Source organism: Microtus ochrogaster, chromosome 19 (genome assembly GCF_000317375.1).
Source record: "Microtus ochrogaster isolate Prairie Vole_2 chromosome 19, MicOch1.0, whole genome shotgun sequence".
Lineage (NCBI taxonomy): Eukaryota > Metazoa > Chordata > Mammalia > Rodentia > Cricetidae > Microtus > Microtus ochrogaster.
The window spans coordinates 30702235-30715918 of record NC_022021.1 but is presented as its reverse complement, the minus strand read 5'-3'; the positions used below and the strand labels follow the sequence as shown (position 1 = coordinate 30715918).

The window sequence follows — 13684 nt, the reverse complement described above, 5'->3', positions numbered from 1 at the left end:
ACGACTCGTCACTGGTCCCTAAACAATATGTACACACTGCCATTTCCAAAGCAGCTCTTTATACTTTGCTGCCATTGTTCCGACTGCTTTTAATGCAACAAAATGCAGAGGTGAAAAAAAAATCCACGGGTGGCTATGCTCAATACTGTGTAGGTATGTGTGTCTTCTATGGCACTCAAACATTCTGGGGTAACTGATTAAATGAAACAAGATAAAAACCTGGGTTCTAGAAATTGTCAGGATTAAACAAAGTGCTCACCAGTTGTGTTTCTTTTACTATGGTCTGAGTTCTCCACCTGTTGAGTGGGCAGCATCTCCACCCCCCCCCCCACAACTCCCCGCAAATCTTTTTGATGCACTGCGTGAGGAAGCAGAGACTATTGAGCTAAGGATGAAGCTTTTGTTTTCTAGTTGCAAGTTGGCTTGTGAAGGTTGAGGCAGGGTGTTCTTGGGGCAAGAAGCTGTGCAAGGGTGGGGGAAAACACACGGGGATCTGATGTTATCGCGCCGCCTAGATACTGTTCACTGTTAGAGTGAATCTCACTTCTCTTGGAGTTGGCGGTTTTTCCTCCCAACTTCAGGGGACTTACAGCAGATCCTAGCAAGAACAACTACCCCCACTTAGTTACAAAGCCTTCTCTCTGTGCCAAAGACACGGGAGACCATGGAGCTTCGGTGAGTCAAACTTTCTACGATCTAGCTGGCTGGCTGGACTAAAATGCGTGGGAAAGGTTGCTTAAATTCAGGGTGTAAGTGGAGAGGTTTGAAATCCTCAAATTAACGGAGGAGTCATTTAGGTTCTGAGATCCGGTCTTGGTGGGCTGGGGGAGGGACGCTTCCAGAAATCTAAGGACTTCGAACTCAGACACCCCGCTGAGGGCGCTCCTGTCCCTATCTAGCCTGTCAGTCCAGGCTGGAGATGTGTCCCCCAACTCCTGAGCAAGGCACAAAAGTTTTGTCTTACCACCTGAGGAGTTACCAATCTACTGGTTCAGCCCAGAAAACGTGAGTTTTCCAGTTTACTTTCTGTTGGATAACTTTGGAAATGGAACAGATTCGACTCTGGTTCAGAGGGGCTTGGGTCAGTGACTTCTGCCCCGACCTTGCTTTTCCCAAGACCACAGGTAACTTTGAGAATTGACCAGAAACGAGTACTTTCCGGGGCCTCATCCCTTCCCCAGCGGCGGGACACGCATACCGTGGTTCCCACTAACTTCAAGTTAAGGTGTGAGACAGATCCACGCAGAAGGATCCTACGATCCGCAGAAATCAAAACTGAACGTGGACGTCCTGGACTCGCCCCGGGACCGGGCGTGGGCGGTCCTAGAGCACCTCCCGCAGGTCTGGGGAGCAGCGCCCGGGCCAGGTCACCTGACTCCGGGAATTTGGGGCCGCTCGGGGGTGGGAGTGGCTAGCACCTCCTTCCTCTAGCCCACGGGATTCAGGTCGGCGGGGGCCGGCACTCGGTGGCCACGTGGTGGTGCTGCCGCTACCCCCGCCCTGCCGGCGGAGCCCGGGAGCTGAGCGCCCACTGACCCCCGCGTCGGGAGGAGGAGAAGGAGGAGGAGGAGGAGGAGGAGGAGGGACCCAGCGCAGGAAGCAGAGCAGGAAGCGAGCCCGGCGGCCGCGCTTTCCTGGAGAAGCGGCGGGCGGGACGGCCAGCGGAGCCGGGAGCTGAGGCAGCCGCTTGGATGGGGTGAGTGGCGGCGCCGAGCAGGGAGACTGGGATGTGGGGTGTGGGCTTGGTTCCCGCTTTTGTGTCTGGGGCTGCGGAGGGCGAGAGCGCGGGGCAGGAGTTACGGACTGGACACACAGCCTTGGCCGCCCACTGTCCGCGGAAGACAGTTTGGTGGGGGGTGGGGGAGGGTGGGAGAAGGAACTGGAGAGATGGTGGGGATCTGGCAGAAACAGAGAGAGGACCGACCAAGTTAGGAAAGGGGGCTCGCCTCCTCCGGCGGTCTGGTGCGCGGGCTGTCTGCGGAGGGAGCGCCGGTGGGAATGAATGACCGTACCTGGGAGGACGATGTGGCTGCACCCCTGGGCAGCCCGTCCCACCTGCATGCCCTGCCAAGCGTCCCGCTGCGGACTCCTTGCTCTCAGGCTCGACCCGCCTCTTCTCTGAACTTGGAAAAGGCAGAGAAGGAGGTGCGAGCGGGAGACGCCGGGAGGGCGGCTCTGGGGACCCACAGTCCGCTATTGTTCCTTTCCGGACTCAAGGGAGCCGGTGAGCCGGCTGGAGGACGTAGACGAGACCACCTCGGGCCTGTCCCGGCCCCCTGCTCCCCGCCCTTCTTGTCATTTTCCCCCACCACAGCTCCTAGGAAGGTGGGGAGGAGGATGCTGGAGTTGGGGCACAGTCCAGGCAGCTGGGCTTAGGTCGGCATCCATTGCGACCCGTTTGGGAGGGCGGGTATCCTCCTTTCAACTCTCTCATCACTGCCAGTTTGTGTCTTCAATTTAGGCTCTGTAGTTTGCTGCGGTTTTTCTTTTTGGATTTCGCATCTCATTTTTGGGATGACCGGGTGGGGTGGGTGGTTTGAGTCTGGAAAGGCAACAGATGGGGTATTAAACCAGATGTGACTTGAAGAGGCAGGGGTGACCTCTCAGAGGCCTGAGCTTTACATTATAAAGCCAGGCTTTCTTTTTCCAGAGAGCCCCGCTCAGCGCAACTTTTACTCCCAGTGACCAAGTGTGCAGATGCGAGGTACCACTCACTTGGTACCTGCCTCTTCTCTTCTCTGGGATCACAGGTGATTTGACTGGGGTCCCCATAGGAAGAATAGCGCAGAATAGCGCGGAGCTGCCAGGGACAGTTCATTGCTCATTGTCTGGGGTATGCAAATTCAAGGCGATAAAGGCCGGCCTGGGGAGGAACTAGTTTTGCCTGTTAGTGGGACTTTAGTTAGCTTTTCTAGTGCGAGCTTGCATCTCTTATGGGTTTGAACATAGTTGAAAAAAAAAAAAAAACAACAGTGAATCCCAGGGAGGTTGGACTTTGATTACTTTGTCCCACAAGTGCTGGGTCCTTGTTTACACTTGTGACAGCAAGCTTTTTTTAAACTGATAGATTTAATTTTATCCTTTGTCAGTAATAACTTACTAGCAGGGCCTTTTCTCCTTTATGCTTATATGGCAGCCAGTTTTGTCAGAAGAAATCCAATTCTTGTATACTGTGGACCTGGGAGAGACCTCTGGTGTTGGGCGGTCAGTTTTAGCTTCATTCACCGGTGAGATAGGTTTCGCATGGGCACCACCGTATGCTTGCGGAGTCTAAGGACAACTTTTAAGTCAGTTCTCTCCTATGCGGGTTTGGGGAACAGAACTCAGGTCTTAAGGCTTGGCAGAAAGCGCTTCTATCTGTTGGGAGAGCCAGCCCCTTTGTTTCTTTTTAATGTTACTGGCTATCAGACTCGGGGCCTGCAGTGTGCTGAGAAGGGCTCTACCGCCATGTTAACCCCTACTTCCGCTGCCACCTAACTCTATAGGTCAGAAACTGAGATCTGCTGTTAAGGCTAGTGGGCCTCGGATCTAACAGGGTGAAATGCTGTCTCTCCTCACTTCCTGTCTTAGCTTGCTTGTCTTCCAAAATGTAAATAAATATGAAATATTTCAAAGATAAGCAGAAATTGTGCACAATAAGGCATCAATCTTTCCACTTTGTAGATATGATAACAAATGATAGCAAATAGTTTTCTGTCCTTTCCTCTCTACTTCTGGCCTCAGGTGAGCAGGAATGACTGGGTACATATATAGGTCCAAGCATGCGCTATCTTTCTGTGTGTAATTAAAAATCATGAGCATTTGTGTGTACAGTTTTACATTAATGGCATAACTCTCTATACCTACAGTGTGCGTCCTTACGATTTTTTTTTTTTTGCTTTGAGATCCATGTAGGCCTTTATTTACATCGGCTATTACAGGCATTCTAACATGTGAATAATACAGTATATTCATCCCCCTGTCAATTGAAAGCTGGTTCCCAGGACACCCTTTTAGCTGAGGGAGAGCCCACCACATTTTATTTATTTGTTTGTCTATCTATTTATATAATTTTTTTTTCTGTAGCATGTTGTAGCAGTTCACATCCTGAGATAAGCTTCCTTACCCGCAGATTATCTGTTCAGCTAGTTGCTGGGCTAGTGAGCTCTTGGAAGGCTGCTTTCATGATGTCATTCCTTCCTTAGGGAGCATTTAGGTTCTGTCTCCGCCATCTGTTAGACGACAAAGTGAACACGGGTTACTGTTAAACTCTGAATGTTTTGGTCAGATTAGTTGACTGGATTCTTTAGTTTGAATTTCCTTTTCTTCTTTCTATTACTGATAAGGATAGTTCTTTATCACATTGCTGAGTCTGGTCTAGTTGTGCTAAGGGCTCATTGGTCCTCTGATCTGCGATTGCTCACTCAGGTTCCCTTCCTCGTTTCTTCCTTTTTAGGCCTGTGGGTCTAAGTACTCATGAGCAGAGGCGGATCTCCACAGTATGAGTAGCTGTATTAATGACATGACTTGTCCCAGCTCCACAAAGGAGAGCCAGGCAGCCAACACATTGGCCTCCTTCTTATTCCTTCAGATTTTGAGGCACATTCTGGCCCCTGAATTCTTGTCTTTGATGTTCCTCCTCCCTGGAGCTCACCTCCCTTACATGGGCTGTGGCCTTTTCCCCTGAGGTCCTTTCGCAGACACTCCCACCTAGTATATCCTGCAACCTTTCCCCTACTTTGTTTCCCTGTGTGGTCCCTGTCAATTTCTACCTTGCCATATATGTAAATTTCTGTTAGTGCTGTCTTCCTGTAGTAGGGTACAGACCTATGAGGGCCAGAGTTTTGCATCTTTTAAATTTGCTGTCCCATGAGTATCATGAACAGTGTTGACACATAGTAGTTACTCATACTGGATAAATTTAAATGAATATAAGATGCTTTTTATTGAATCAGGATGTAACTGCCGTCCTGGCTGGCCTGGAACTTGTTATGTGGGATAGATTGGTCCCTAGCTCACTCCTACCTCTGCTCAAGGTACAGAATTACAGACACAGGCCACCAAGCCCACCTATCAATATTATGCTTGTTGTTTAACTTTACTACTTGGTATTTTCCACCTCTGCTTTCTTCTGCACGTGTTAGGCATCCCGGGGATGTTAGATGTTCTCTGTCGTACCCCAGTCAGTGTCACGTACAGGTTCTAATGGCATAAAACAAACAAACAAAAACAAAACAACAGAAAAAACAGTCTTACAAAGAATCCACCCTGTAACTTAGCCCACAGAGTACCCAAGTCTTCGGGTATTTGTCACCCAGTGTTTTTACCTGAATCTAAAGTCAAGGGAAAACAAGGAGCGTGATGATTGGCCACACGCTCATCTTGCTTTTTCTTGACAACCTTGTCTTCCCAGTGTTACTGATGTTAAAGAGGCTGACCTTTCCCTTACACAGCATCTCTCAGAACACATCCTCACAGTCCCCAGTGACACCAGACATAAGGAACTTCTGAGAAAAGAAAGTATCTCCCTGACTTTCTACAGAGGGGGTGTTCATAAACTCTCAAACACCTTCATCTAGGAAGATTGTGGGATGGGGTCCTTTTTATGGTGATGGGAAAATGACCTTCCTCTGAAGGTCAAAGAGAAGCCAGTGTGCAGCAGGGACCTAAAAATACTCTTGATTCGAACAGTCACTTGAGAAGGCCCTTAACGCATGGTACAGACAACATTGCCGGGAGCCAACTGAACTCTCTCTTCTGTGGGTGATGAGTATGGGAGTCGACAGAACAAAGCTAGATGTGTCAAAGGCCTTTGTGCATTTTGAAAGTGGGATAGGGAAAGGAATCTAATTTTTTACATATATAGGTAAGTGGTACTGACAGGCATCCTTAAAATACGACTAGAATGTTGGATTATAACCATTTTGTCCTCTAAGTAAAGTGACGTGAACCGATCAGTATGGTGTGATTCGAGATGGGCTTGGTTAACCACAACAGTGGGTCATTAGTGAGGCGCTAAATGAAGAGATTCCATCTTCTGGCTTAGAGTTGCAAGCAATTCAGCAAGAGTTTGAGAAGGATTGCTTGCTACATCTTCCGATTTCTAGCTCCAGCCTTCTGTAGTAGGGAAGCAAAAAACTGACTTGCTTATGGATGATCATTGAATTTAGCCAACGTTCTAAACGGTGGCTCTTCTGACTTCATAGTGCATTTACAAACAAAGCCTTCGCTGAAGTAAGTGTGCCTCTTCAGCTGTATGCTCAGGGAGTCCCATAGACAGCTACCACAAGGTCCATGATTAGTATTTATTGAACAACACATATGGGCATGCCATTAAGCCCCTAACAGTAAGCCATGAGATATGAAGCCATCTATGTTAGAGATGCATTTAAGTGATAGTCACAAAACAATGTAGGCTCCAGCAAAATGCATGCTGGAGTGGAGAAGATGTGCAGGAAATCCTTCCTCCCCCCATTCCTTGGAGAAGTTTGCTCCGCTACTCAGGTCATCTTGTCAGCCTTTACCTGTGATCTGCTCTATTCCTTTTGGTAGTAAATGGATTTCATTGAATATTATTACCTTGTTTTGTCATATAATTCCATGTCCTTTGTTCACTCTGGGCATGTTTATCATGATTAGTTCACCCTGTTATTAAGCAGGCAATCTAAATATTTATTTCATGTGTGTGGGTGTTTTGCCTGCATGTATGTCTGTACACTACTTGCATGCAGTGCCTCTAGAGGCCAGAAGGGGGTGTTGCATCCCCCTTGAATTGGAGTTACAGGCAGTTTGGACAACCATCCCACCCAGTGAGTGCTGGGAACCCAACTCAGGTCTTCTGGAAGAGCAGCAAGTTCACTTAACCACTGGGCCATCTTTCTAGCCCAATTACTCTTTTCTTGAATTCCTATTTGTGAATACCCAAGTTTGTAATAAAGTGACATATGTACTACATAAGTTTTCTTTCCTGTCAAAAACCCAATTAAAGAACACTGAAGTACCAGTGTTGCTATTGTTATAAATAAGAGCAAAATAAACCCTCCCCCAGCCTCGAATTTACAATTCTCCTCCCTCGGCCATCAGAGTGCTGAGATTAGGCAACCAGACCCAACCCTACTTTTTCTTTATGATTTCTAGATGAATTCAGCTTGTTTAATCAGGAATTTCTGTTTTATTTTTAAGCTTTTATCCCTCCCCCCTTAAACTTCCACTGCATCTTTCCAGTTGCTGGATCTGGCTGAAGGGCTGGCATCTTAGCCAGGAAAGGAAGCTCTGGCAGAGCTTGCTGGAAGGGTGAAAAGCACCAAGAAAAGCTCTCTTTACATTTGGGCAGCAAGGAGCTCTTTTCCTCCAAAAGAATCCATCCCTCAGACCAAGGAAGGCCTTGCTGCAGCAATCCTGGAGAACCCTGGCACTGTGGGCCGGCATGTCTGCACATCAAATGCAACATTTGGACCAGTTTTCCATGGAGGAAATTGGCTTCTTTTCAGTGATGCTGTCTGCTCAGAAATATTTTTTAAATCAGATTTAAGAGGTTTGTGGACCTTGGTGCTCTAAAGCAATTTCTGAGCCTCTTTGGAATACTCAGATTTTTTGAGAATTCCAAATCCATGGAATGTACCTGGAAATCCTTGTTGCATTTATGCCCCTTCTCAAGGGAGTCTCTCTTCTGTCATGCGCCTCCACCCCTCAGGAAGGGTTGCTAACCTGCCATGTATGCCAGGAAGAACTAATTGTGGGCTTTACAACCACACTCGGAAAACTAGTCACTGGTTGCTACACTAGCCAGTTCACACACTGTTGGCCAGTTTTTGGAACTAGTTCTATTGGGTCCAGTATGATGATGCTGTTTAGAACAAAGAAAATGTGGCTCTGGGGGCTGGTAAGATGGCTTGGTGGATGCTTGCTGCCAGGCCTGACCATCTGGTGTAAGTCATCCTCTGACCCATGCATAGCATGGCATGCATCTCCTTTTCCCTCCCCCAGCCCCCCAAAGTTTTATAAAATTATTACAGAGAAGCAGAAGAGTTGTTCTGTGCTATGGCTGTTTTCTTAAGGTCTGAAGGATTCAAAAAACTGAGCTTTAAGTCCTTATCCAAGGGTAACATTCCTTGGACTGGAATGGAGCCTGTGCTGTCTTTTGTTCATTAAATGGCAGCCTGTCCCTGTTTCTCTCTGAGGTGACATTGGGGACAACCTGAAGCTTATCTCACAACACTTAGCCCATTGCAGGAACATCCCAACTTGCCCCCCTCCTCCCCCTTTCTCTGGTCCAGTTAGTCCTGGCTTGCTCACCAGCAGGGACTGTCTCAGCAACCCCCGTGGAATACAGGGTCACATTTCCTCACTGGTAGGCTGGCTCTCAGAGGCCTGCTCTTGCAGAGGAAAACCTCCCTCCCGTGAAAGCTCCCGTGAAACAGGAGGAGAGCACTGCCGTTGTGACCCGCACTCCGTAGGAGAAGTATGCCCACGATGACATCAAACCAGCATGTTCAAATCTTGCACCAACACAGAGACTAGCCTACTTGTAATATATGTAGCCACTCAGGTGAGTTCACCTGAGCACTTTCTCCGTGGCAGGCACCTTGCTGCTGGCCTCACAGTGAATAAGGTCAAGGCTGGTCTTAGTCTGATCTTAGGGTGTGGTCGGCTTTCTCGTAAGGGGCAAAGATTGACGGCAGAGTCAATGTTTCAAGGTCCTGGAATGATAAGCCCTGCCCTCCTGGACTCAGAATTTCAGGGTTCAGCGTGTCCACAGTCTGACCCAGTCTGTGGTGGATTGTTGGTGGTTGGACCGAGGTAGTGGTGAGAACTGATTTTGTCGAGGATACTGAGACCCAGGGAAATAAAAAGAAGTATTTGGGCGGTATGTGGCAGAACGAGACATGACCTTAGTTCTGACCTCACACAACACTGGCCTCCTAAAACAGTGTGTGTGTGTGCGTGTGCGTGTGCGTGTGTGTGTCCACCCTAGACACAAATTATGACTTGGGATCCTATATACCACTAATTATTATTGTGACAAACGCAGGCAAACCTGGGCAAGTCAATTTAAAGAATACATGAAAATGAGGAGTCTCGGGTGACGCAAATTATTGAACTTGAAGGACATAAACGGTGCGGAACCCAAGCCCTTAGCAGCCCGCAGGCTGAGCGGGGGACACATAAATCTCTCACACATTCTCAGGGGTTTGGCAGGTTCTGTTGGGAGTCTTAATTTGACAGGAATGTTCAGGCGAATCTGAATCACGGAGAATATGAACATCTCCTCCCATTGTTGACCTACTGATGATTGAAGACCTCTCAAAAGTGAGGGCATGCTGATGTGCTGCTGGGAGAGGCAGCCACGTCACGGGGGCCCCTTGCAACCAGCAGCTAGGCAGTCACAGGGGAACTAAGAGTGAACTCCTCTGCACATGAGCCAGGGTCCTGGGAAGGGCTCGGCGACCCTCATGATCCCTGTCAAAAGGTTGTAGCACTGGACATGGTGCTGACCAGTCTCTCCTTTCAGTGGACAATCTGCAGGCTCCCACAGGCATACTGGGAGGAAGTTGTTTTGTATGCTCTCAGAACCCTTTTGGATCTTTGTTTATAGATGTAACCAAATCCTTAGATTTTCCTTTGGGGGCTAGTAGGATTTTCTCCTGAAATTCACCTTTTTACTCCTCATGAACTTTTTGTTGTTAAATTGAAAAAAAAAAATCTATTCAATCTAGGATAAGAACAGTAAGTAACTAATGTCCATTATCAACTTTTCTACAGTGCAGGATTTTCTTAGAGTTTCTCTCTCTTTTTAAAACTCATCTCAACACCACCTTGATGTGGGAGTGTCATATATCAATCTGTTGATTTCATTGGTTAAGCAATAAAGAAACTGCTTGGCCCTCATAGGTTAAAACATAGGTGGGAGGAGTAAACAGAACAGAATGCTGGGAGAAAGAAGCTGAGTCAGGGAGTTGCCATGATTCTCCCACTCCAGACAGACGCAGGTTAAGATCATTCCTGGTAAGCCAGCTCGTGGGCTAAACAGATTATTAGAAATGGGCTAGTCCAGGTGCGAGAGTTAGCCGAGAAAAGGCTAGATATAATGGGCCAAGCGGTGTTTAAAAGAATACAGTTTCCGTGTAATTATTTCAGGGCATAAGCTAGAGCTAGCCATGTGGGCGGCCGGGTGCTGGGGACGCAGCCCCTCCGCTCATACTACAACACCACGTTGTGTGCATGTGTAGTCAGTGATCTCGAAGGACCCTCATCTTTTAGATGTCATGCAACTGCCTTCAGTGTTTGTGTGAAGTTCTACCTTCTCTTTTGTTCTTTTCTTGTTTCTCAAAGCCAGCAATAGGCACAGTTGGAGGATTCCCTCCAAATGACAGGGAGCTCAAGCTTGTGCTCGGCCAGTCTGTCGATGGTAGGGACTGTTCCTGTCTTGTTTGGTGGGAAGCCTGCTTTCTTCCTCTGCCCTCATCCCCTCACCATTACTTTGAGTGCATCCTCCCTAGACAAAGGGTGTTTGATTCCCCTGACTGTCAAAGTGAGTGTTAATATCTACCCTGGCAAAAGAAACAGAAGCTGTGGCCCTGATAATGTCACTGTCTGCTTCGGGCTGAGGTGGAGGCTGTGGGCACTTCTGTATGTGGCCGCCGGGCAGGTGTCACCAGATGTCCCCTGCCATGCCCTTGTCTTGTTGGGCAGCTTTTCTAGAATTACCCTTAAAAGAATAATATCAGTGCTTTTCATTGTCCTGGAGAATGACAGTATCTTTACAGCATTGAAATTATACATATGTTGGAGAGAATTGTACGAGGCAGTAGAATTTCCCAAGGTCTAACAAACGAAGTACCTTAAGTATCAGACATTTCAATTTTCTGAGCTGGGCCCTTCCACCCTAGTCTGTCCTTGTCTGCTGAACTGAGTTATGAAATGCGCCCTTCTCTCCCCTATATTTTCTCTGACAGTTGGTTGGTATCCTCAGCAAAGCTAAGTGGAGAAGGATTTTATTTGCAGTCTTAATAAAAGTATTGGCTAAACTTATAGTTCACTTACAAGAGAAAGGGAGGGAGTGGCCAGAGGGAGGGCCTTTTACAAATTGGTCCATGCAGGCTCCTAAGGGGGAACTCACTCCTGCCAGCAGTCATTCTGGGATTGTTTCAACTTTCAAGGCAACTCGGTTTTTTTCTGTTTGTTTGTTTGTACTAAGAAGGTGGATCTGGCCAAGCTTTATTTTTAGTGCCGTCTAATATGAAACCCAGAGTCACGTTGGGCGCAGAAATTGAACTGTGTTATTGTTGTTGTTGGTAATGTAGCCACTTTGTTCAGATAAAAGTTTCTATACTATAGTTTTTTAATCTGGTAGCTGAACATGATAATGCCATTTAATTCAGAAGTGGTTGTGTTAAATAACGTGGTCCTCACTTGTAACATAATTTAAAGAGGGAGAAAAATATTTTAAAGCAGTCCTTTAAATCCCAGCTCCCCAAACTGTGGCGTCCAATCCCACAGCAGCTGGACGTGAGGTCTGTGGAAAATGGAGCAACAGTGAAGAACTTCTGAATGCACGGTGACCAAAAATTCGTTAAAAGCAAACACAAAGTGACTGAGGTGGCTTGGGCAACACTCACCCACAATGCACTGCAAGAGTTCACTGTGGCCTTGGTTCTGAACACTGCACAGATTTGCACCAGGCGTGCTGTCCCGCCAACCAGCCCCATCGATCAGTGCCGGAAACAGCTTGGCCTAGACTCAAGGCTATTACATGTTATGAATCGCAGTGTTAGACTGCACACACACACTTTTCTGCCCTCACAGAAACATGCCAGCTTAATTACAAAAACTAAATCATTCTTCCGCATCTATCAAATCGATATTTCTTTGCATTATCTCAGATTAGAATGTTTGGTCTTAAAAATGAGTTAATTGCTGTTTTCGTTTCATTTAAAGAAAATTGCTAAATGACTTTTGGCTTGGGATTAGGACAGTTTCCAACACTTACCAAGTGACCCTAAACATGTTTCTGCCATTTTATGCTGTGTGTTTATGCAAGGTGATGTTCTCAACACCTAAGAACTATAAAATTGAAATATCAGTCAACTCTACAAACCACCGAAGATGCTCTTGAGTCCTGCAATGTGTCAAATGCTCAGCCAAGATTTAATTCTTTATATAAAAATGAAAAAGCACACCCATATCATTAGTATGCAATTTTTTATTAACAATGGTAAAATTATATGAATACATAAGAATTAAAAAAATTTTCTGCTAATTTGTCAGTGTATACCCTTTTTATATACCTATTCTGTCACCACGGTCACAAAAATTTTCCTTGTGAAAAAGGGTTGTAGTGTAAAAAGTCGAAGCCCTGATTTAGATAAACAACACTTATTTTGGCTGTTAGGGCACGTTATGGCTCTCTGCCAACCTCCCCAAGAACTGTGACTATGTTGACAAAATTAATTATTCTTGCCATTAATAATCTATAGCGATAAAGAAAGGTTGTCCCATACGCCGATGTGGCACAGCATAGGTTATAGATCTGTTTCTCTGTTTTCTTTTTACTTGTCTATTTCTATTACGTTGTATATATTTGAATAGCGTAAAGGTGGCTGATCTTTCGGTTGCCTTAACAAGTTCCTCAAAGAACTTGCCTTGCTTCAACCACCATGTAAACGTAGCAGTAAAATTCTGTTTAAATTAAACATGGCCGTGCTCCGGATGGAGTGGATGCAAGGTTACATTACATATCAAATAATTTAAAAAAAAAAAACCTGTCCAGCTCTTAACAGAGAAAAAAAGAGACGTAGGTTTTGAATAGTAAAGTATTGGAGGTTATGGTTGATCATGCAAAGATGGGATGTCTGTGAGTCTTAAGTAGAATAAAATTATTAGTCAGTTATTCCTTCTGTCTGTGTCTGAGAAAGCCATTAAAACTACAACTTAAGTTCTTTTATCACTAACTTAGAATACTTAGTAAATTAATAAAATTAAGATACTGAGGTAATGCTAAAGCTGGCAGCATGTACATTTTTGTTAGCTCTTTATATCCTGCCTCACTAATAAATAATAAAGTGAAATGCTTTTATATGTAGTCCTTGGGAAAAAAAGTAAATTGTCACTCGCAGAGACTCATGTCACAAATACAGGCTACATGGGCAATTTTAGATTTTCAGTAACCACAGCAGGAATGTTATAAAATGAATAACACATTCAAATGCCATCCTTTCTGATACATAATCAGTGTAACATTTATTAGTAATAACAGCAGGCAAATGTTTCTTTTTCCATAAAACCTGTGTGTTTCCACTTACAGTATCTTAGACGTTCAGTAGCAGTGTGTGGCTGGTGGCCACTGGGCAGCGATGGTGAAGGGAGATTCCTTCATCCAGATGTGGTAACTCGCACATCCTGCCACCCCCACCCAGCACACTGTCAGTAGAGTCGCTGTCATCTAGAGCCACTGGGGATGTGACTCAGTGGTAGAGCTTTTACTTAGAATGCATGAAGTCCTGGTTCCATGCCTGGGGCACAGAGGGCAGAAAGACAAAGGATGGACGGTGATTTTGCTAAGTTCATGTCTGACTATGATTCCCCACTTATCTTGGATTTTTCACCCCAGCTTTGAGCATTTTTATTCAGAAGCTACGTGGTATAATGGCTATAATGGACAAGTGGGTTCTGACCATGCAGGTCTGGTCTGTGTTCCTGTGCAAGT

The 13684-nt window shown here is 46.1% G+C and overlaps 1 protein-coding gene across 1 annotated transcript in view; it reads left to right on the top strand.

The window, feature by feature from the left end:
* The first annotated feature begins 1610 nt into the window (after positions 1–1610).
* The window catches only part of Rai14 (retinoic acid induced 14), a 127462-nt gene continuing 115388 nt past the window's right edge, over positions 1611–13684 (top strand). Inside the window, exon 1 of the mRNA XM_005356628.3 lies at positions 1611–1696. The gene's annotated coding sequence lies outside the window, so the exon portion shown is untranslated. The remainder of the gene's footprint in view (positions 1697–13684) is intronic.